This window comes from Eubalaena glacialis, chromosome 4 (assembly GCF_028564815.1).
Source record: "Eubalaena glacialis isolate mEubGla1 chromosome 4, mEubGla1.1.hap2.+ XY, whole genome shotgun sequence".
Classification (NCBI taxonomy): Eukaryota; Metazoa; Chordata; class Mammalia; order Artiodactyla; family Balaenidae; genus Eubalaena; species Eubalaena glacialis.
This window is the reverse complement of record NC_083719.1, coordinates 24476826-24497211: the sequence shown is the minus strand read 5'-3', so window position 1 is coordinate 24497211 and position 20386 is coordinate 24476826.

Here is a 20386-nt window from a genome sequence, read left to right as displayed (position 1 = left end):
GTAGTTGTGGCTCACGGGCCCAGTTGCTCTGCGGCATGTGGGATCTTCCCAGACCAGGGTTCGAACCCATGTCCCCTGCATTGGCAGGCAGACTCTCAACCACTGCACCACCAGGGAAGCCCAGTCTATTATATTTTTAATAGCTCCCTGTATTTGAGGATGTGCCAAGACCTGTCAGTGTCCTTAAGGGGAGGATCTTAGCACCTAGCTTCAGGCTGATTGGAAGCCAGACCCTGACATAGCAGCTTATTAAAGCATGCAAATAGAGCGAGTCCTGTGGGACTGTAAGCATAAGCCCTGATGGCCTCCAGAGCTAGGCAATCTGGTGGTGTCCCCTGGGTGGCAGTCACAAAAATTGGAGCTCCACACAAGTGTATAAGCTCTTTTCTGTGCGATACCAGTGAGCAGGGGCAAAACAGAGGGAGAGTGCAAAGATAGCACCCACAGCCTGAGGTCTCTAGAAAGGATTGCAGTCAGACCCTAGAGGCATGTTTGTTAGGAGCCTGCCCCTCAGGCCACAGCTATGATGATTAGTTCATAGGTCTCCTTTATAGAAAGAGCTCCTGGGTCTGTTGCTTCTTGCTGTGCCCTGGAGGTAGTTGCTGTTTAAGAACATTTTTCTGTTGGTTACAATCCTGGGGACCCACAGCCACTGGCTGCCAAAGCCACGTGATGTGATGTAGAGGTGCCCCTGGCAGAAGCCACAATAATTGGGGCAGAGATACTGTTGCTCTGGAACATAGCAAAGGGAAATCATGAAGATGGTGCCTGCCATTCTACATCCCCAGAGAATATTCTGGCAGACTCCTAATGTGTGTGTTAAATTATATGCCTGCCTCTAGGACAATAATATAAGCAGGTGAGCTTCCTTCATTTTAAGTCAGGGTAAGACCAGCTGCCTCAGAGTCATTTCTCAGATTGCTACAATCTTGTGGATCTCAGGACATGAGCCCCATTGGTTTTCAAAGGTAGGTGTTTTGGGGGCTTGTCTCTCAAGTGCAGGTCTTAAAAACAGAGGTTCCTGATGTGGGGCTCAAACTCTTCATGCCCCAGAGAGAAGCTCTGGGTTTTGAGTTTTTTCCTGATTGTGGGTCACAGTATCAGGAGTGGTGTTTATGATGAGATTGTGTCCCAGCCTCCTCTACCCACTTTGATGTGGTTTTCTTCTTGTTTGCCCAGTTTGTAGTTGTCACTCAGCCAGGCTTTCGGTTTTTGTAGGAGTAAATTGTTCCATATGTAGCTGTAGACTCAGTGTGTCCATGGAAGGAAGTGAGTTCAGGATCTTCCTATGTCACTATCTTTAATATATACTGTTCTGTGTCTAGCTTCTTTTTACTCAATATATCGTTTGTGAGATTTATCCATTGTTTTGTGTGTTGTGGTTTTTCATTTTTATTGCTGTATGGTATTCCATTGTATGAATATGACATGGTATATTCATGTACTTTAGTGTTGATGGACATTTGGGTGGGGTTCAATTTTTGGCTATCACAGATAAGAATGCTCTAAACGTTTTAATGCATATCCTTTTGTGTGTGCATGTGTGGAGAGGTTTTTTTTTGCATATTTGTATAGTGTGGGAATGCTGGGTTATAGGATATGCATATACTCAGCTTTAATAGGATATTTTAATGTAGATCAGACTATGGGTCTTCTCTGCATAAAACTTTCAAATGTTTTTCATACTAGTTTACATATATTATACTATAAACTCTTTTCCATATTCCATGCAGCTCTGCCAAACTGACTCTTGTCTACTTCTGCAGCCTCCTCTCATGCTACACTTTCCCTTGGCCCAGCCTTGTTAGCATCCTTTGGTGATGTTTCTGGATGCAGGGCTTTTGCACATGCTCTTCCTTCTGATTGAAAGACTCACTGCTCCTCTGTCAGTCTCACTACTCAAAGTTCCAGCTCCTTCTCATCATTCAGATGTTCACTAAAATGCCACCTCTTTAGAGAGGTCACTTCCTCCTTTTACAGTACATAATTTTATCTGACTTCATAGCACTTGTGAAAGGTTGTAAATATATATTAAAGTGCAGGTTGTTTCTTGTTTGTTTCTATCTCCTACTAGAATGTATGCTCCATAAGGGAAGTGGCCAGGCTTACATGGATGTCAAACCCACTGGAGATGTTTCATGATTTCTTTCCCACACCATCATATGTGGAGCTCTAAACTGAACTTTAAAAAGCCATGCCTTCTTCTTTTCCTGTTTTAATACTATAAAAGTAAGCATAATAAAATGAGCCCTAAGATTTGAGGTCAAAATTACATGAGTTCAAGTTTTAGTTCTGCCACTTACCATGTATATGTTCGTGGACGAATTACTTCATTTACTCAAGTTCTTCACCTATAAAATATTAATGCACTATACTGTGTAACCTGGTTCTACCCAGGCTTCATTGAGTCATTAAAAATAACAAAAACTGTTATGCATAACCCAATTCCTACTCCCTATTACCCCCACAGTCAATGGTTCAAGAAAGTTTCTTTACAGTGTTTCAAGTAGTCCCAGCAGCATTTTGTGCACTGAGCCCACTAACTACATAGTGGAAGTAGTGCCATTTTGCTCAAGGTTTGTGATAGTCTATAGTGAAGTGGGCTAGAACCACTAACTCCATTTTTTCTTTTATGTTCACCACATGTAGATAGTTTATCAGCCATGCTAACTGTGTCCTGATATCATACAGAGGTTTTGTGTGTTAGGCTTGGCTTCTTCTCTTGACATTGCATTAGCTATTTCTTAACAAATCAATGATTTGTAATAAATGCATAAAGTTGCTCAATAATCAATTATCACAACAATTCAGTTTTAAACCTTTTTCATCATCCCCATATTTCCACGGAGCCTGTTTACAAACAATCTATACTCTTCACTACAGCCCCAGTAAAACACAAGTCTGCCTTCTGTCTTTAAATTTGCCTTTTCTGAACAGTGAAAAGTTCACAAAAATGGAATCATAGAGTATACATTCTTTTGCAACTGGCTTAGTCTAAATAATACTATTTTAGCAAGAGTATTTTGAGATATATCCATGTTGTAGCATGTATCAGTATTTTTTTATTTCAATATAGTATTCTATTTTATGGATACATCACATTATATTTGTGCGTTCACAACCTGACGGGCACTTTTTTACAGTTTGGGCTATTATGAATAATGCTGCTATGAAATCTGAATTTAAGTCTTGCTTTGGACATATGTTTTCATTTCTCATGGGTAGATTCCTAAGACTGGAATTACTGGGTAAGTTTATGTTTAAGTTGTAAAGAAATTGTTAGACTGTTTACCAAAAATGTCTCTAGCATTTTACATTTCCATCAGCAACTTTTAAGGAATCCAGTTTCTTCTCACATCCACCAGCACTTGGTATTGCCTGTCTTCATTGTAGCCATAAAAGTGAGTTTGTCATTGTGGGCTTAATTTGCATCCCTTAACAAGTAATGAGATTGTTCACCTTCTCTTGGGTTTATTAGCCATGTATATGTCTTCCTTGGTGAAAAGTACATTTGGCATTTTGTCCATTTTCAATTGAGTTTCTTATTATTGAGTTGTAAGTAATATATTCTGGATACAAGTTCCTTGTCAAGTATATAATTTGCAAATATTTTCTCCCAATGTGGGGCTTATGTTTTCATGTCTTTAATGTTATGTCTTTTTTAAAATTAATTCTAATTTATCATTTAAAAAAGTTTCCAGTTAATATTTTTGGTGTCATATCTGAGATCTTTTTGACTAAGTCAACGTTACAAATATTTTATTTTTTCTTGGACTCATAGTTTTAGCTTTTAGCACTAGTATTAATGTGTTTCTTTGTGTATTTCTTATAATTTTTTGCAAATAGCATCATGTCTTCTGAGAGTAAAGAAAGTTTTGCTTTTCTTTAAGGGAGACTATTTTAATGATTTATAATAATAATTATTATTTTTAGAGAAGAATTATTATAGACAAATAATTATTATAGAGGAAAAGCAGTCCTTCATCAAGAATGATGTTAGATGTAGGTTTTTGCAGAAGTTTCCTTCTATCCCTACGCTTTTGAGAATAACTTTTTGAGGCATAGCTTGACTAAAACTACTTATTTTATTTCTATAATGAATGGTATGCTATGCTATAGTTATTTGGGGAGTTGGGGAGGAGTACACCTGCTGTGAGGTGTTGTATGCAGATTCCTTGAAGATAGTATGTTAAACACAATATTGCCCTGGGTCTTTGGTGCAGGCCCACACTCTATCCATATCTGATTGCTAAACCAAATGACTTTTAGTCGTTCAGTATTTATGAGATAAAGGATTTGATCAGTCAGGCCCAGTTTTTCTGTATTTATTTATTGAAATAGTACGTATGATAATTATTCCAACTATTGACTCAAATACCTCTCTCACATATGAATCTGTAATGTGGCCTTCCAGGCTTGGAAGATCTCTGAAAATGTTCTTAACTTTATTGGAGTTTTCTTCTGTAAGTCTACTATTCTTCATTTTTCATTAATATATTTCCATCTGCTTTCTCTCTATCCATATTCTTCTGAATTTCTGGCCAGCTAATAGTAAGGTGTCTTAGATGGGGTTCTCTAGAAGCAGACCCTGAGATGCCAACACATGTGCAAGTGATTTATGAACAATATGTTTCAGGAGAAGCTGGCAAATAACATAGTAAGCAGGATTGGGAAGGGTAGAAGCCAAGTAGGTGGTGATTTCATGCAAAGCATTAGCCTTAGCCTGAGCCTGGCAGGGGAGCTCTAGTGTGAGTTAAGCTTCAGGGTTAGTTCCAAATTCAGAAAAAGAATTCAGGCTTTTATATTCCCTCATTGACTAAGGCTCACCATTGAGGGTTGGAGACCATAAACTACCAGGAGCTACAAGATCTCTGCATTTAGAAGTAAAGCAGGTCCAGTAGCCAAGGACTGTCCTCCAAAGACAGTATTAGGCACAGGGCGTTAGAAGGAAATGCATACAGAGCTGGGATGTGAGCCCACAGATAACAAAAAGAATCCAAGGGATCTGGGTGGGATACTGACAATGCCCACTACATTAGATTTTCATGCCTCGCCTTATTATTGGGAATTCTTACTATCTTTTATAAACATAATTTATTTAATCTTAAAATGGTGCTGGCTTCAACTATATTCCAGGAGCCAAGTGAGGTATTTCACACATAGTATTTCCATTTTAATGAAAAGCATTTTGCTAATATAGGTATTTAAAAAATAGAATGTATTCCATTATGCATAGAGGATTACTAATAAATGAAAGAAATTGAATATAAACACCAGTATTGGATAGAAGATAATCTATATACTGTCCTCAAATCTAAAATTCAGATACTTTCTCTCTAAAATTATGAAACATATTGGAGAATTTATATTACATAAGTTATTGCATGCCTTTCAAAGTAGGAAACAAAACATTCCAAGTTTTGGTTTTTCCTCCTATCAGAATAACCAGATCGATACTTACAAATTAAAGCATGAGGTACAGAGTTCACAAATGAGTGTTATAAAGACTCTTAGACCAACACTGTAACAAGTACATGCCATAACTGCTCTTTGCCATTTGAAAAAAAAGTAATTGTGTTTATTAGTAATTGTGTTTGGTTTTGGAGGCCTTTATAGCTTGAATACATATTTTGTAACTGAAAATGTGTTAATCCTCTAAACAAGTAATTATTCTGTTTAATTATTTACATTTTTATTAAGAAGTTAACTGGTCATGAATCATTTCTCTCATACATTGAAATCTGCAGATTTATTTAAGAAATTATATTTAATCTCCTTCTCAGTGTTGGACAGTTAGAAATGCTTATAACATGTTGAACTCTGTCATATGCTAGGGGTGACAGATTTACAAGGAAAATTGAATAATGTTAAGCTTCAGTACTCTCATTTTAGCAGAGTAGAAGTGTGTTGATGTTGAATAGATAGTACAGTATGATTTAAAATGTAAGTTATTAAAAAAAATCACATTTAAACAGAAAACAAGAGAGGGAAAGAACAATAGCATAGAATACATTTAGTAAAAAGACCCTTTGGTATTTTGCAAGTAGATAGAAGTCCATCAACTTAATATAGAAAAGTGATTAACCACATTGTCAGAAAGAGCTACTTTACGGCAACATCTAAAAGGATGAATGAGGCAAGTGCTATTGGGATCAGAACAATGAGCTTTGTTTTCCTTTTATACTGTCTGCTGTTTTTCTGTATCCATATGTTGGTGCCCACATTTGTAGATATTTCCATACCTTCATCATTGGTAAAATTCTATCAGTATGTACTTAGGAATCATTAAATTTGCTTTACAAGACTGAAAAACTATGCTTTGAGCTTCATGAAGTGTCAACAGCATAAAGATGGAAAAAGGATAAACTTCAAAAAACATACATTCAGAATCAGCCTCTTATAGTTGATATTACAGTCCAAAGAATTGACACCATGTTACTTGTCAAAGGGAATTGTTCATAGCTGTATAAACTGAAAAGAGGAAAGTGAATAGGGAGTGATGCTCATTGAGAAATTGACTTTAGGAAACCAGGGAGAAAATTCTGATTAAAGGAGCCACTGGAAGACATTGAATGCACAGTACTTGGAATTGCATAACAAGGGACATCACATGTCCTTGGCCTCTACCAGTGCCTAGAAGGACAAAAACAAAAGTGATAAATAAGTTAGATAACTCATAGCTAAACATAGGTCAAAAACCAAGAACTTTCTGTAGTTTTTGAAAAAGAATGGGATTAAATGAACTAAATTAAGGAAAAATGCTTATAAAAATATTGGAGGTCTTAAAGATTTGTCTATTTCAATAATTTTAAATTTTATTTTTTAATTAATTTTAATGAAGTATAGTTGATTTACCGTATTATATTAGTTTCAGGTATACAACATAGTGATTCAATATTTTTATAGAATATATTCCATTTAAAGAAATAATGACTATATTTCCCTGTGCTGTACAATATATCCTGGTTTCTTATTTATTTTATACTAAGTAGTTTGTATCTCAATCCCCTATCCCTATCATGCCCATCCCCATCGGTAACCACTAGTTTATTTTCTATATCTGTGAGTCTGTTTCTGTTTGGTTATATACATTCCTTTATTTTTTAGATTCCACATATAAGTGATAACATGGAGTATTTGTCTTTCTCTGACATATTTCACTAAGCATAATACCCACTATGTCCAACCACATTGTTGCAAATGGCAGAATTTCATTCTTTTATATGGCTGAGTAATATTCCGTCTTGTTTATTCATTTTCTGTTGATGAACACTTAGGATGCTTCCATATCTTGGCTATAGTAAATAATTCTGCTATGAACACTGGGTTGCATGTATCTTTTCAAATTAGTGTCTTCATTTTCTTCAGATATATACCCAGGATAGTAATTGCTGGATAATATGTTAGTTCTATTTTAAGTTTTTTGAGGAACTTCCATGTTTTCCATTGTGGCTGCACCAGGTTACATTCCTACCAACAGTGTAGGAGTGTTCACTTTTCTCCTCATTCTTAACATTTGTTATTTGTAGACTTTCTGATGATAGCCATTTGACAGATGTGAAGTGATTTATCATTGTGGTTTTGATTTGAATTTCTCTGATGATTAGCTATGTTGATCACATTTTCATGTGCCTGTTGGCCATCTGTGTATCTTCTTTCAAAAAATGTCTATTCAGGCCTTCTGCCTGTTTTATAAATCGAGTTGTTTGTTTGTTTTTAAATTTATTTTGTTGACATATAGTTGATGTACAACGTTGTGTTAATTTCTGCTGTACAGCAAAGTGATTCAGTTATACATGTATATATACATTCTTTTTCATATTCTTTTCCATTATGGTTTATCACAGGCTATTGAATATAGTTCTGTGTGCTATACAGTAGGACCTTGTTGCTTATCCAGTCTATATATAATAGTTTGATCTGCTAATCCCAATTCATACCTCCCCCCACCTTGGAAACCAGAAATCTGTTTTCTGTGTCTGTGAGTCTGTTTCTGTTTCATAGATAAGTTCATTTGTGTCATATTTTATATTCCACATATTAGTGATATCATATGGTACTTTTTCTGACTTACTTCACTAATTATGATGATCTCTAGGTCCATCCATGTTGCTGCAAATGGCATTATTCTTTTTTTTTATGGCTGAATAGTATGCCATAGCATATATGTAACACATCTTCTTCATCCATTCATCTGTCGATGGACCTTTAGATTGTTTCCATGCCTTGGCTATTGTGAATACTGATGCTGTGAATATAGGGGTGCATGTAACATTTTGAATTATAGTTTTGTCAGGATATATGCCCAGGAGTAGGATTGCTGGATCATATGGCAACTCTATTTTTAGTTTTTTGAGGAACCTCCATACTGTTTTCCATAGTGGGTGCACCAATTTGCATTTCCACCAATGCAAATGATCATCATTCTGACTGGTGTGAGGTGTAGTTTTGATTTACATTTCTCTAATAATTAGTGATGTGGAGCATGTTTCCATGTGACTCTTGGTGATCTCATTTGGGGAAATGTCTATTTAGGTTTATGCCCATTTTTCAATTGAGTGGTTTGTTTTTCTTGTTATTTAGTTGTATGAGCTCTTTGTATATTTTGGAAATTAAGCCCTTGTTGGTTGCATCATTTGCAAATATTTTCTCCCAGTCTGTAGGTTGTCTTTTTGTATTATTTCTGATTTCCTTTGCTGTCCAAAAGCTTGTAAGTTTGATTAGGTCCCATTTGTTTATTTTTGCTTTTATTTCTATTGCCTTAGGAGACCGGCCTAAGAAAAAATTGCTCTGATTTATGTCAGAGAATGTTTTGCATATATTCTCTTCTGGGAGTTTTATGGTGTCATGTCTTACATTTAAGTCTGTAAGTCATTTTAATTTTATTTTTGTGTATGGTGTGAGGGTGTGTTCTAGCTTCATTGATTTACATGTAGCTGTCCAGCTTTCCCAACACACTTGCTGAAGAGACTGTCTTTTCCCCACTGTATATTCTTTCCTCCTTTGTCGAAGATTAATTGACCATAGGTGTTTGGGTTTATTTTTGGGCTCTCTATTCTGTTCCCTTGATCCGTAAGTCTGTTTTGTACCAATACCATGTTGTTTTGATTACTGTAGCTTTTGTAGTATTGTCTGAAATTTGGGAGGTTTATGCCTCCTGCTTTGTTATTTTTCCTCAGACTTTCTTTGGCAATTCTGGGTCTTTTATGGTTCCATATAAATTTTAGGATTATTTGTTCTAGTTCTGTGAAAAATGTCATGGGTAATTTGATAGGGATTGTATGAAATCTGTAGATTGCTTTGGGTACTATGGCCATTTTAACAATAATAATTCTTCCAATCCAGTAGCATGGGATATCTTTCCATTTCTTTGAATCATCTTCAATTTCTTTATTGTTTTATAGTTCTCAGCACATAAATTTTTCACCTCCTTGATCAGATTTATTCCTTTTTTGGTGCAACTTTAAAAGAGATTTTTTTTTTTTTTTACATTCCCTTTCCAATGTTTCATTGTTACTGTAAAGAAATGCAACTGATTTCTGTATGTTAATCTTGTATCCTGCTACCTTGCTGAATTCGTTTATTCTAGTAGTTTTTGTGTGGAGTCCTTAGGGTTTTCCATATAGAGTATCATGTCATCTGCATATAGTGACAATTTTACCTCTTCCCTTCCAATGTGAATACATTTTCTTTTTCTTGTCTGATGGCTGGGGCTAGGACTTCCAATACTGTGTTGAATAGAAGTGGTGAGAGTGGGCATCCTCGTCTTGTTTCAGATTTTAGCAGGAATGCTTTCAGCATTACACTTTGAATATTATGTTGGCTGTGGGTTTGTCAAATAGATTTCATTATGTTGAGATATGTTCCCTCTATACTCACTTGGATAAGAGTTTTTATCATGAATGGATGTTGAATTTTATCAAATGCTATTTCTGCATCTATTGAGATGATCATGTGGTTTTTGTCTTTTCTTTTGTTGACATAGTGTATCACACTGATTGATTCATGTAGGTTGAACTGTCCTTGTTACCCTGGGATGAATCGAACTTGGTGGTGGTGTATGTCTGTGTTGTTGGATTCAGTTTGCTAACATTTGTTGAGAATTTTTGCATGTATAGTCATCAAAGATACTGGCCTGTAATTTTATTTTTTGTAGTTTCTTTGGTATCAGGGTGACGGTGGCTTCATAGAATGTCTTTGGGAGTGCTGCCTCCTCTTCAGTCTTTTGGAAGAGTTTGAGAAGGCTTGGTATAAGTTCTCCTTTGTATGTTTGGTAAAATTCACCTGTGAAGCCATCTGGACCTGGACTTTTGTTTGTAGGGAGTTTTTTATTTTTTTTTAATTACAGATTCTATTTCACTTCTAGTGATCAGTTTGTTCAAATAATCTATTTCTTCCTGATTCAGTTTTGGTGGACTGTAAATGTTTAGAATCTTGTCCATTTCTTCAAGGTTGTCCAATTGTTGGCATACAATTGTTCATAGTATTATCTTATGGTTTATGTAGTTCTGTGGTATTGGTTATTGTTTCTCCTTTTTCATTTTTTATTTTGTTTATTTGGGTTATTTATCTTTTCTTCTTGGTGATCCTGCCCAGAATTTGGTCAATTTTGTTTACCTTTTCAAAGAAACAGCTATTGGTTTTATTGATTTTTTTTCTATTGTTTTTTAAATATCTTTTATTTATTTCCTCTGATTTTTATTATTTCCTTCCTTCTGCTAAATTTAGGTTTTGTTTGTTCTTCTTTTTCTAATTATTTTAGGAGGTAGGCTAGGTTGTTTATTTGAGATTTTGCTTGTTTTTTGAGGAAGACCTATATCACTATGAACATCCATCTAAGAATTGCATTTGCTGCATTCCATAAATTTTTGTATGGTTGTGTATTCACTGTCATTTATCTCAAGGTATTATTAAATTTATTCTTTGGTTTCATCGTTGGCCCTTTGGTCTTTTAGTAGCATGTTGTTTAGTTTCCATGTAATAGTTTTGTTTTGTTTTCTCATTTACTTTTCTGTGGTTGATTTCTAGTTTCATGCCACTGTGGTCAAAAAAATGCTTGAAATAATTTCTATACTCTTAAATTGGCTGAGGTTTTTTCTGTGCCCTAGTATGTGGTCAGTCCTAGAAAATGTTCCATGTGCACTTGAAAACAATGGGTATTCTGCTTTTTTTTGGATGTAATGTTCCAAAAATATCAATTAACTCTAATTGTTCTATTGCATCATTTAGGATCTCTGTTGCCGTATTGATTTTCTGTCTAGAAGTTCTGCCACTGATGTGAGTGGGGTATTAAAGTCTCCTACTATTATTGTATTCCCATCAATTTCTCCCTTTATATCAGTTAGTATTTGTTTTATGTATTTGGGTGCTCCTACATTGGGTGCATATACATATGTTGACAAGTGTAATATCCTCTTCTTGTACTGATTCTTTTATCATTATATAGTGTCCTTCTTTTTCTTTCTTAATGGCCTTTGTTTTGAAGTTTATTTTGTATCATATGAGTATTGCAACCCCCAATTTATCGTTTCCATTTGCATGAAGTATCTTTTTCCATCCCCTCACTTTCAATCTATGTGTGATCTTTGACCTAAAGTGGATCTCTTGTAGGGACACTATTGTAGGCTCTTATTTTTTTTAATGCAATCTGTTACTCTATGTCTTTTGATTGGAGTGTTTAGTCCATTGATATCTAAGGTAATTATTGATAGATATGTATTTATTGCCATTTTAAACCTTGCTTTCCAGTTGATTTTGTATTTCTTTGTTTCTTGTTTTTTCTTTTGTACTTTGATGCCTACCTTTTGTATTATGTTTGTGTTCTTTTTTGGTTTCTGTGAACCTATTGCATGTTTTTGATTTGTGGTTACCCTGTTTTTCAAAAATGTTAACCCCTTGGTATATCTACTTGCTTTAGACTGATAGTCGTATAGGCTCAAACACATTCTGAAAAAAAACCCCTACATTTTCTTACTCTCCTCCCCAACATTTTATGATTTTGATGTCCTCTTTTAAATCTTCATGTTTATCATCTTGCTGTTCATTGTGGTTACCATTGCTTTCACAAATTTTTTTTGATTTTCTTTTTTTTAATCTGTATACTGGCTTAATTTAAGTGATATACTTTCTAATTGTGATTTTCTCATTCCTATAGATTCTTGCTTCTTTTCTATTTAGAAAAGACATTTCAATATTTCTTTTAGGATAGGTTTAGTATTGCTGTATTCTTTTAGCTTTTGTTTGAGAAATTCTTTGTCTTTCCTTCTATTCTAAATGATAATCTAACTGGGTATTTTAGGTTGCAGAATTTTCCCTTTCAAGACTTTGGATATATTTTTCCCTTCCCTCCTGGCATGCAACATTTCTGTAGAGAAATCGGCTGATAGCCTTGTGGGGGTTTCCTTGTAATAAACTCTTTGTTTTTCTCTTGCTGCTTTTTGAATCCTCTCTTTAACTTTTGCCATTTTAATTATAATATGTCTTGGTGTAGGTCTGTTTGGGTTTATCTTGTATGGGTCCCTCTGTGCTTCCTGTACCTGGATATCTGTTTCCTTCTTTAGGTTTGGGAAGTTTTCAGCCATAATTTCTTCAACTACATTTTTGATCCCCTTTTCTCTTTCTTCTCCTTCTGGAATCACTATTATGCATAGACTGGCATGCTATATATTATCCCATAGGTCTCTTATATTGCTTTCATTTTTTTTTAAAATTTGGCTTTCTGTCTGCTGTTCTGATTGGCTGATTTCCATTATTCTATCTTCCAGATCACTTATTCCTTCTTCTGCATTATTCATTCTGCTATTCATTGCCTTTAGTTCAGCTTTCATCTCTGCAAATGAATTTTCTAATTTTTCTTGGCTCCTCCTTATAGTTTCTAGTTCCTTTTTACAGTAATCCACATTTCTGTCGATAGCTTTTCTTAATTCCTTCAATATTTTCATTATCTCCTTTTTGAACTCAGTTTCTATTAGACTGAAGAGGTCTGTTTCATTGTTTGTTCTTTCAGGGGAATTCTCTTGATCTTTTCATTGGGAGTGGTTCCTCATCTTCTTCACTTTACTTTTATTTCTCTTACTCTATGAGTTTAGGAGAAACAGTTATCTACTGTGGTCTTGGAGGGCTATTTTTGCATGGGAACATCCCTGTATAGCCTACATGGGTTTAATATTTTTGGGTGTGAGGTCTGTTTTTAGTATGGATGCCTGTGACCTGTTTTCTCAGTGTGTGCTGGCTGTTATCCCCTCATTCAGGGATGTGACTGTTGCGGTGTCTAGCTAGAGCTTGCACTGAATGTTGAATGGGGCCTCCTCTTTGCTCTGTGGTTGTAACAGCCCTGTTGGGGGCAGGATCTGCTCCCTAGTTGTTGGACTAGAAGCCCCCATATCTGTTTGTGAGCTGTGGTTTGAGGTAGGCAGGATTGGAGCACTCCCACTGAGAGAGAAGCCACTAAGTATTCCTCTGCTGGAGCTGTCCACTGGGGAGTGTGCTCTGTGGTGTCACCTGTCACCCGGGCTCACAAAGTACACTGTTGTTGGCACTTCCCTCAGACCTGCCTCAACTGTGGGAATGCCAGCAATCGGCCCTAGTGTCCCTCAGGTGTTGCTTTCACAAAACCATCAGTGCAGATCCATAGGCACAGATCCACTGAAATCAGGTAACAGGGCCACAGAAGTTGCACACTTGGACCTGCCATGGGAGCTATGGAAACAGCCCAGACCCTGGCCATGCCCCCACATATGCACACCTATAAGCCCACAGATTCTAAGGCCAGACCTGTCCCAGCTGTGGGAGTACCCATTGTCCACTTGGATGTCCTGCAGGTGCAGATTTTACAAAGCTGGTGGCAGCAGTGTAAATCTGTGGATTGCATAGCTATGGGGAAAGGGCTCAGATTTCAGCCCTGCTTCCTAAGTTGAATGGCCCCTGGAGATCAGCTCTGATTTCAGCCCCACCTCTGCCTGTGGGCAACACGCTGGCACTTGCACTTGTGTGCTCCCAGAACTTGTAGAGGTGGGACCAAGCTGGCTGAGAGCTCACTGAGAAAGAGGCTGTTATGGTAGGCCCTGCCCCTCCCGTCACAGGCCACTTAAAAATGGTATTTCACTTCTATGGCAGGCCCAGGCTTCTTCTGCATACACCCCTGATTGCAGCCTGTACCAAACTCCAGCCCCTTCAGGCTGTCTCTGTGCAGCCAATACACGTCCTGTCCCCAGGTCTGTCCTCTAATACCCGAGTTTCAGCACCCAGCCCCCGCCCACACCAGTGGAGGCACTTATCAGGCTAGGGAGTGCAGGATGGTGGCACGGACCATCTGTGCAGGTCTCTCTCTGTTCTGCCTGCCGAAACTGGTTGCTGAACTTTCCTCCGAGCTTCTGAAGTTCTCTTTCTGTCCCAGCTGATCTTGCTGCCAGTGAGGGGGCTTCCCAGGTTGCAGGAATCTTTCCTGTTTCACAGCACCCTTCCAGGGGTTCAGGTCCTGTCCTGCTTCCTTTTTTTTTCTTTCATCCTACCTGGATACATGGAGATCTTTCTTTCACTTTTATGTGTCTGAGATCTGCCAGGATTCAGTAGGTATTCTGTGAGAATTGTTCTGCATGTAGATGTATTTTTGAAGTATTTGTGGGAAGAGGTGAGCTCCATATCCTTCTATTCTTCCGTCTTGATTGGCGCCCTCTGGTTGTTTTTTTGATAATGAGTTGTATGAGATGTTTATATATTTTAGACATTAATCCCTTATCGGTCATATCATATGCAGATATTTTCTTCCATTCAGATATTTTGTCAATGTCTTCCTTTGCTGTGCAAAAACTGTTAAGTTTAATTAGTCCCCATTTGTTTATTTTTGCTCTTGTTTCTTTTGCCTTCGGAGATAAATCGTTGCAATATATATTTTTTGGATCTATGTCAAAGAGTGTTCTGCCTTTGGTCTCACCTAGAAGTTTTATAGTTTCTGATCTTATATTTAGGTAGGTCTTTAATCCATTTTATTTTTGTATGTGGTGTGAGAAAATGTTCTGATTTCATTCTTTTTCATGTAGCTGACCAGTTTTCCCAGCACTATTTATTGAAGAGACTTTCTTTTCCTGCCGTATATTCTTGGCTCCTTTTGTAGATTAATTGACCATAGATGTGTGGGTTTATTTCTGGGTCTCAGTTCTCTTCCATTGATCTGTGTGTCTGTTTTTGTGCCAGTGCCATGCTGTTTTGATTATTGTAGACTTGTAGTATAGTCTGAAATCAGGGAGCATTATAACTTGAGCTATGTACTTTTTTCCTCAAGATTGCTGTGGCAACTTGAGGTCTTTTGTGGTTGGTTCCATATAAATTTTAGGATTATTTGGTCTAATTTGGTGAAAAATGTCATGGTTATTTTGTTAGGGATTGCATCAAATGTATAGATTGCTTTGTGTAGTATGGACACATTTAACTATTAATTCTTCCAATCTAAGAACACAGGATATCTTTCCATTTCTTTGTATCATCTTCAATTTCCTTCATCAGTGTTTCATATTTTTCAGAGTTTAGGTTTTTCTCCTCCTTGGTTAAGTTTATTCCTAGGTATTTTATTCTTTTTGATCCAATTTTAAACATGATTTTGTTCTGCTTTCTCTTTTTGATAGTTCATTATTAGTGTATAAAAAAGCAACAGATTTCTGTATATTAATTTTGTATTCTGCAACTTTACTGAATTCCTTTATTAGTTCTAATAGTTTTTGGATAGAGACTTTAGGATTTTCCACATATAGTATAATGCCACCTGCAAATAGGATTTTACTTCTTTCCTTCCAGTTTGGATGCCTTTTATTTCTTTTTATTGTCTGATTGCTATGGCTAGGACTCCCAATACTATGTATGTTAAATAGAAGTGGCAAGAGTGGGCATCCTTGTCTTGTTCCTGATTTTCGGGGAAAAGTTTTCAGCTTTTCACCATTAAATATGTTAGTCGTGAGTTTGTTGTAAATAGTCTTTATTATGTTGAGACATATTTCCTCTATACCAATTATGATGAGAGTTTTTATCATGAATGGATGTTGAATTTTCTCAAATGCTTTTCCTTTGTCTATTGAGATGATCATGTGAATGTTCTCCTTCCTTTTGTTAATGTGGTGTATCACATTAATTGATTTGCAGGTGTTGAACCATCTTTGTGACCCTGGAATAAACTCCACTTCATCATGGCATATGTATCCTTTTTATATATTATTGAATTTGTTTTTCTAATATTGTGTTGAGAATTTTTGCATTTATATTCATCAGATATATTTGCCTATAATTTTCTTTTTTGTAGTGTCTTTCTTTGGTTTTGATATCAGAGTGATGGTGACCTTGTAGAATGAATTTGGGAGTATTCCATCCTTTTTAATTTTTTAGAATAGTTTGAGACAGATAGGTATTAGGTTTTCTTTATATATTTGGTAGAAGTCCCCTGTGAAGACATCCAGTCCTGGACTTCTGTTTACTGGGAAGTTTTGTTTTTGTTTTTGTTTTTTTATTACAAATTCAATTTCACTACTAGTGATCGGGCTGTTTACATTGTCTATTTCTTCCTGATACAGTCTTGGAAGATTGTATATTTCTAGAAATTTGTCCATTTCTTCTAGTTTGTCCAATTTGTTGGCATATAACTGTTCATAGTATTCTCTCATGATTTTATTTTGTATCTCTGTGATATTGGTTGTTATTTCTCCTCTTTCATTTCTTATTTTGTTTATGTGAGTCCTCATTCTTTTTTCCTGATGAGTCTGGCTAAATTTTTCTCAATTTTATCTTAAAAAAAAAAATCAGCTCTTTGTTTTACTGATTTTTTTTTTTTTTTTTGGTCTCTATTTTATTCATTTCCCTTCTGATCTTTACTATTTCCTTTTCTCTGCTGACTTTGGACTTTGTTCTTCTTTTTCTGATTCGTTTAGATGGTACTTCATCTTGTTTTTATGACATGTTTTCTTGTTTCTTGAGGTAGGCCTGTGTCACTATAAACTTCCATCTTAGAACTGCTTTTGCTGCATCACATGAATTTTGGAAAGTTGTATTTCCATTTTCATTTGTCTCAAGGTATTTTCTGATTTCCTCAATGGATTCTTCATTGACCCATTGGTTTTTTAGTAGCATACTGTTTAGTCTCCATGTGTATGTTCTTTTCCCATTTTTCTTCCTGTAACTGATTTCCATTTTTATATCATTTTTGTCAGAAAGGATGCTTTGATATAATTTCTATCCACTTAAATTTGTTAAGACTTGCTTTTTGGCCAACATGTTATCTATCCTGGAGAACATTCCATGCATGCTTGAAAAGAATGTTTATTCTGCTGTTTTTGTATGGAATTTCCTATAGGTATGTATTAAGTTAAACTGGTCTAATGTGTCATTTAAGACCACTGTTTCCTTATTGATTTTCTATCTGGATGATCTGTCCATTGATGTATGTGTACTGAAGTCCCCTGCTAATATTATTGTCAATTTCTCCCTTTATGTCTGTTAATATTTGCTTTTAGTTAGGTGTTCCTGTATTAGGTTCATATAGAACGAGTGTTATATCCTCTTCTTTTATTGCTCCTTTTATCATTATGTAATATCCTTCTTTGTCTTTTGTTATAGCCTCTGTTTTAAAGTCTACTTTGTCTGATATGAGTATTGCTACCATGCTTTTTGTTGTTTCCGTTTACATGAAATATCTTTTTTCCGTCCCCTCAACTTTCAGTCTGTGTGTATCTTTAGCTCTGAAGTAAGTCTCTTGTAAGCAGCATTATAGATGGGTCCAATTTTTTTTCCAATAAACCACTTTTGAAAATTGTCCATTGAAAAAAATTTAGCCCACTGATATTTAAGTGATTATTGATAGGTGTGTACTTATTGTCATTTTTTTTTTAAACTTGTTTTCTGGTTCTTTTTGTAGTTCTATTTTTTAATTCTTTTTCTACTTTCTTCCTTTTGGTTTGATAATTTTAAGTAGTATATTTGTGTTCCTTACTCTCTAGTTTTTGTGTATCTATTGTAGGTTTTTAATTTGTGGTTACCATGGGATTCATATATGTTGATCTATAACTATGTATTTTAATCAGGTAATCATTTCAGTTCAAACACATTCTAAAAGATTTACATTTTTAACTCCCATCCTACACATTTTGTGTTTTTAATGTCATATCTTCATCTTTTTACTGATTATTATAGATGATTTTACAATTTTTTGTGTTTTATTCTTTGCACTATTTAACTGGCTGATCCTCAGCCTTTACTATATATTTGCCTTTACTAGTGGGATTTTTCATTTCCTATATATGCTTACTTCTTACTATAGCCTTTTCATTTCCAGTTAGAGAAGATCCTGTAACATTTATTTTAGGGTAGGTTTAGTATTCATGAACTCTTTTAGCTTTTGCTTGTCTCAGAAGTTCTTTATCTCTCCTTCAGTTCTAAATGATAATCTTGCTGGGTGTAGTATCCTAGGTTGCAGGTTTTTTCCTTTAAGCCCTTTGAATATAGCAAGCCACTCCATTCTGGCCTGAAAAGTTTCTGCAGAGAAAGCAGCTGATAACCTTTGGGGGACTCCCTTGTATATAACAGGTTTTCTCTTGCTGCCTTTAAAATTCTCTAACAACTTTTGCCATTTTAATTACGGTATTTCTTGGTGAGGATCTGTTTGGGTTCATCTTGTTTGGGATCCTCTGTGGTTCCCGTACCTGGATATGTTTCCTTCTTCACGTTTGGGAAGTTTCCAGCAATAATTTTATCAAATACATCTTTTACCCCATTTTTTCTCTCTTCTCTGGGTCTGTGCTGCCTTTGTGCCTAACAGCTGAGCTCTCCTCTTGGCCACTGTATCCCTCACCCTAGTGTGGAGCTGTGCTGTGGAGTAGGTGGGGCTGGTGCAGGTGCTTAGCATGGATTGTTGAGAAGGCTGAGGGCAGTCCCAGCCACAGTCAGAGACCTGGATCACTTCTGATGCACTGCCTGAGTAAGCACCAGTAATTGTTGCCCTTGCCCTGCTCAGATGCAGCTCCTGGTCTGAGCTGCCTTTGTCCCTCACAGCTGAGCTTTCCCTGCAGCAGTGGCAGCCCTTGCCCCAATGTGAACCTACGTCATGAGCAGGTGGGGCATGAGTGGGCACTCATCTCAGGCTGGGGTGCATGCCAGGATGGTCTTAGGAAACCAGCCTGCATCCTGTGCAGTTTCAATCCACTCTCTCCACCCTGTTTCAGGAGTAAGCAAGCATGTGTGCACTCTCATGAGCAGAGTCCACAGCTCTCCTGTTAGTCCCACCAGTCTTCCAACCACCAAGGGGACTTGTTTTCCAGGTGTCAGACCCCAGCCCTGGGGCACCCAGTATGTGACTTGAGCCGATCACTCTCTAGGGGAGATCTCCACTTGTGTAACCTCCCTCCTCTTCTGAGTCCCCTCCCAGGTGCACAGGTCCTAATCTGATCAGTTCTCTCCCCTTCCTTACCTAATCCTGTGTGGATCTTTCTTACAGCCTTGGCTGTACAGGAGGCTTTCTGCCAGTCTCCAGTTGGTTTTCAGTGAGATTCATTCCACATGTAGATATATTTTTGATGTTTTTGTAGGAGGAGGTGAGTTTTGCATCTTCCTACTCTACCATCTTCATCTCCACAATAATTTCAAATTTTAGTTCGATCGCTCTGACCAATACATTAGTGTAAGTAAATTCAGGATCCCAATTAGGTAATAACGAATAGCAAATGCCTACATTGCACTTACCATGTTTTGGCCACTTATTCTAATCATATTACATGAATTAACTCATTTCAGTTCTCACAATAAACATAATTAGAAGAAATTCGGTAATAAAAACGTATCCTCCTTGGTTTAAACTTTTTTCATACCATGACTTTGGCTGTTATCTTTGTTTAATTAATTCTGTGTTGGACATTATGATGTAATTTGTAAAGGACTCTAATGACAACAGGGCTTGTAAGTCACTAATCAGCTGACCTTAGAGGCTAAGTGTGCTTTGTTTTCCCCGTGTCCCTGTAAAAAGGAAAAAAAGCAAAGTAGCCTCAAAAGGAAATTTTCTTTCTTGTCTGTCTGAAAGATGGATCACTTGTGTAATAGTTTGCTAGAGCTGCCGTAACAAAATATCAGGAACTGGGTGGCTTGAACAACTGAAGTTTATTGTCTCAAAGTTCTGGAGCCTGGAAGTTCAAGATTAAGGTGTCAACAAGGTTAGTAACTTCTAAGGGCCTCTCTCCTTACATTAAAGACGGCCATTGTCTCTCTGTGTCTTTTCACATTATTTTCTCTCTGTACTTGTCTATCTCTCTGTCCAAATTTTTTTTCCTTTTCATAAGGACACCACCCATATTAGATTAGGGCTTACCCTATCCACCACATTTTAACTTAATTACCTCTGTAAAAACTATCTCCAAATAAG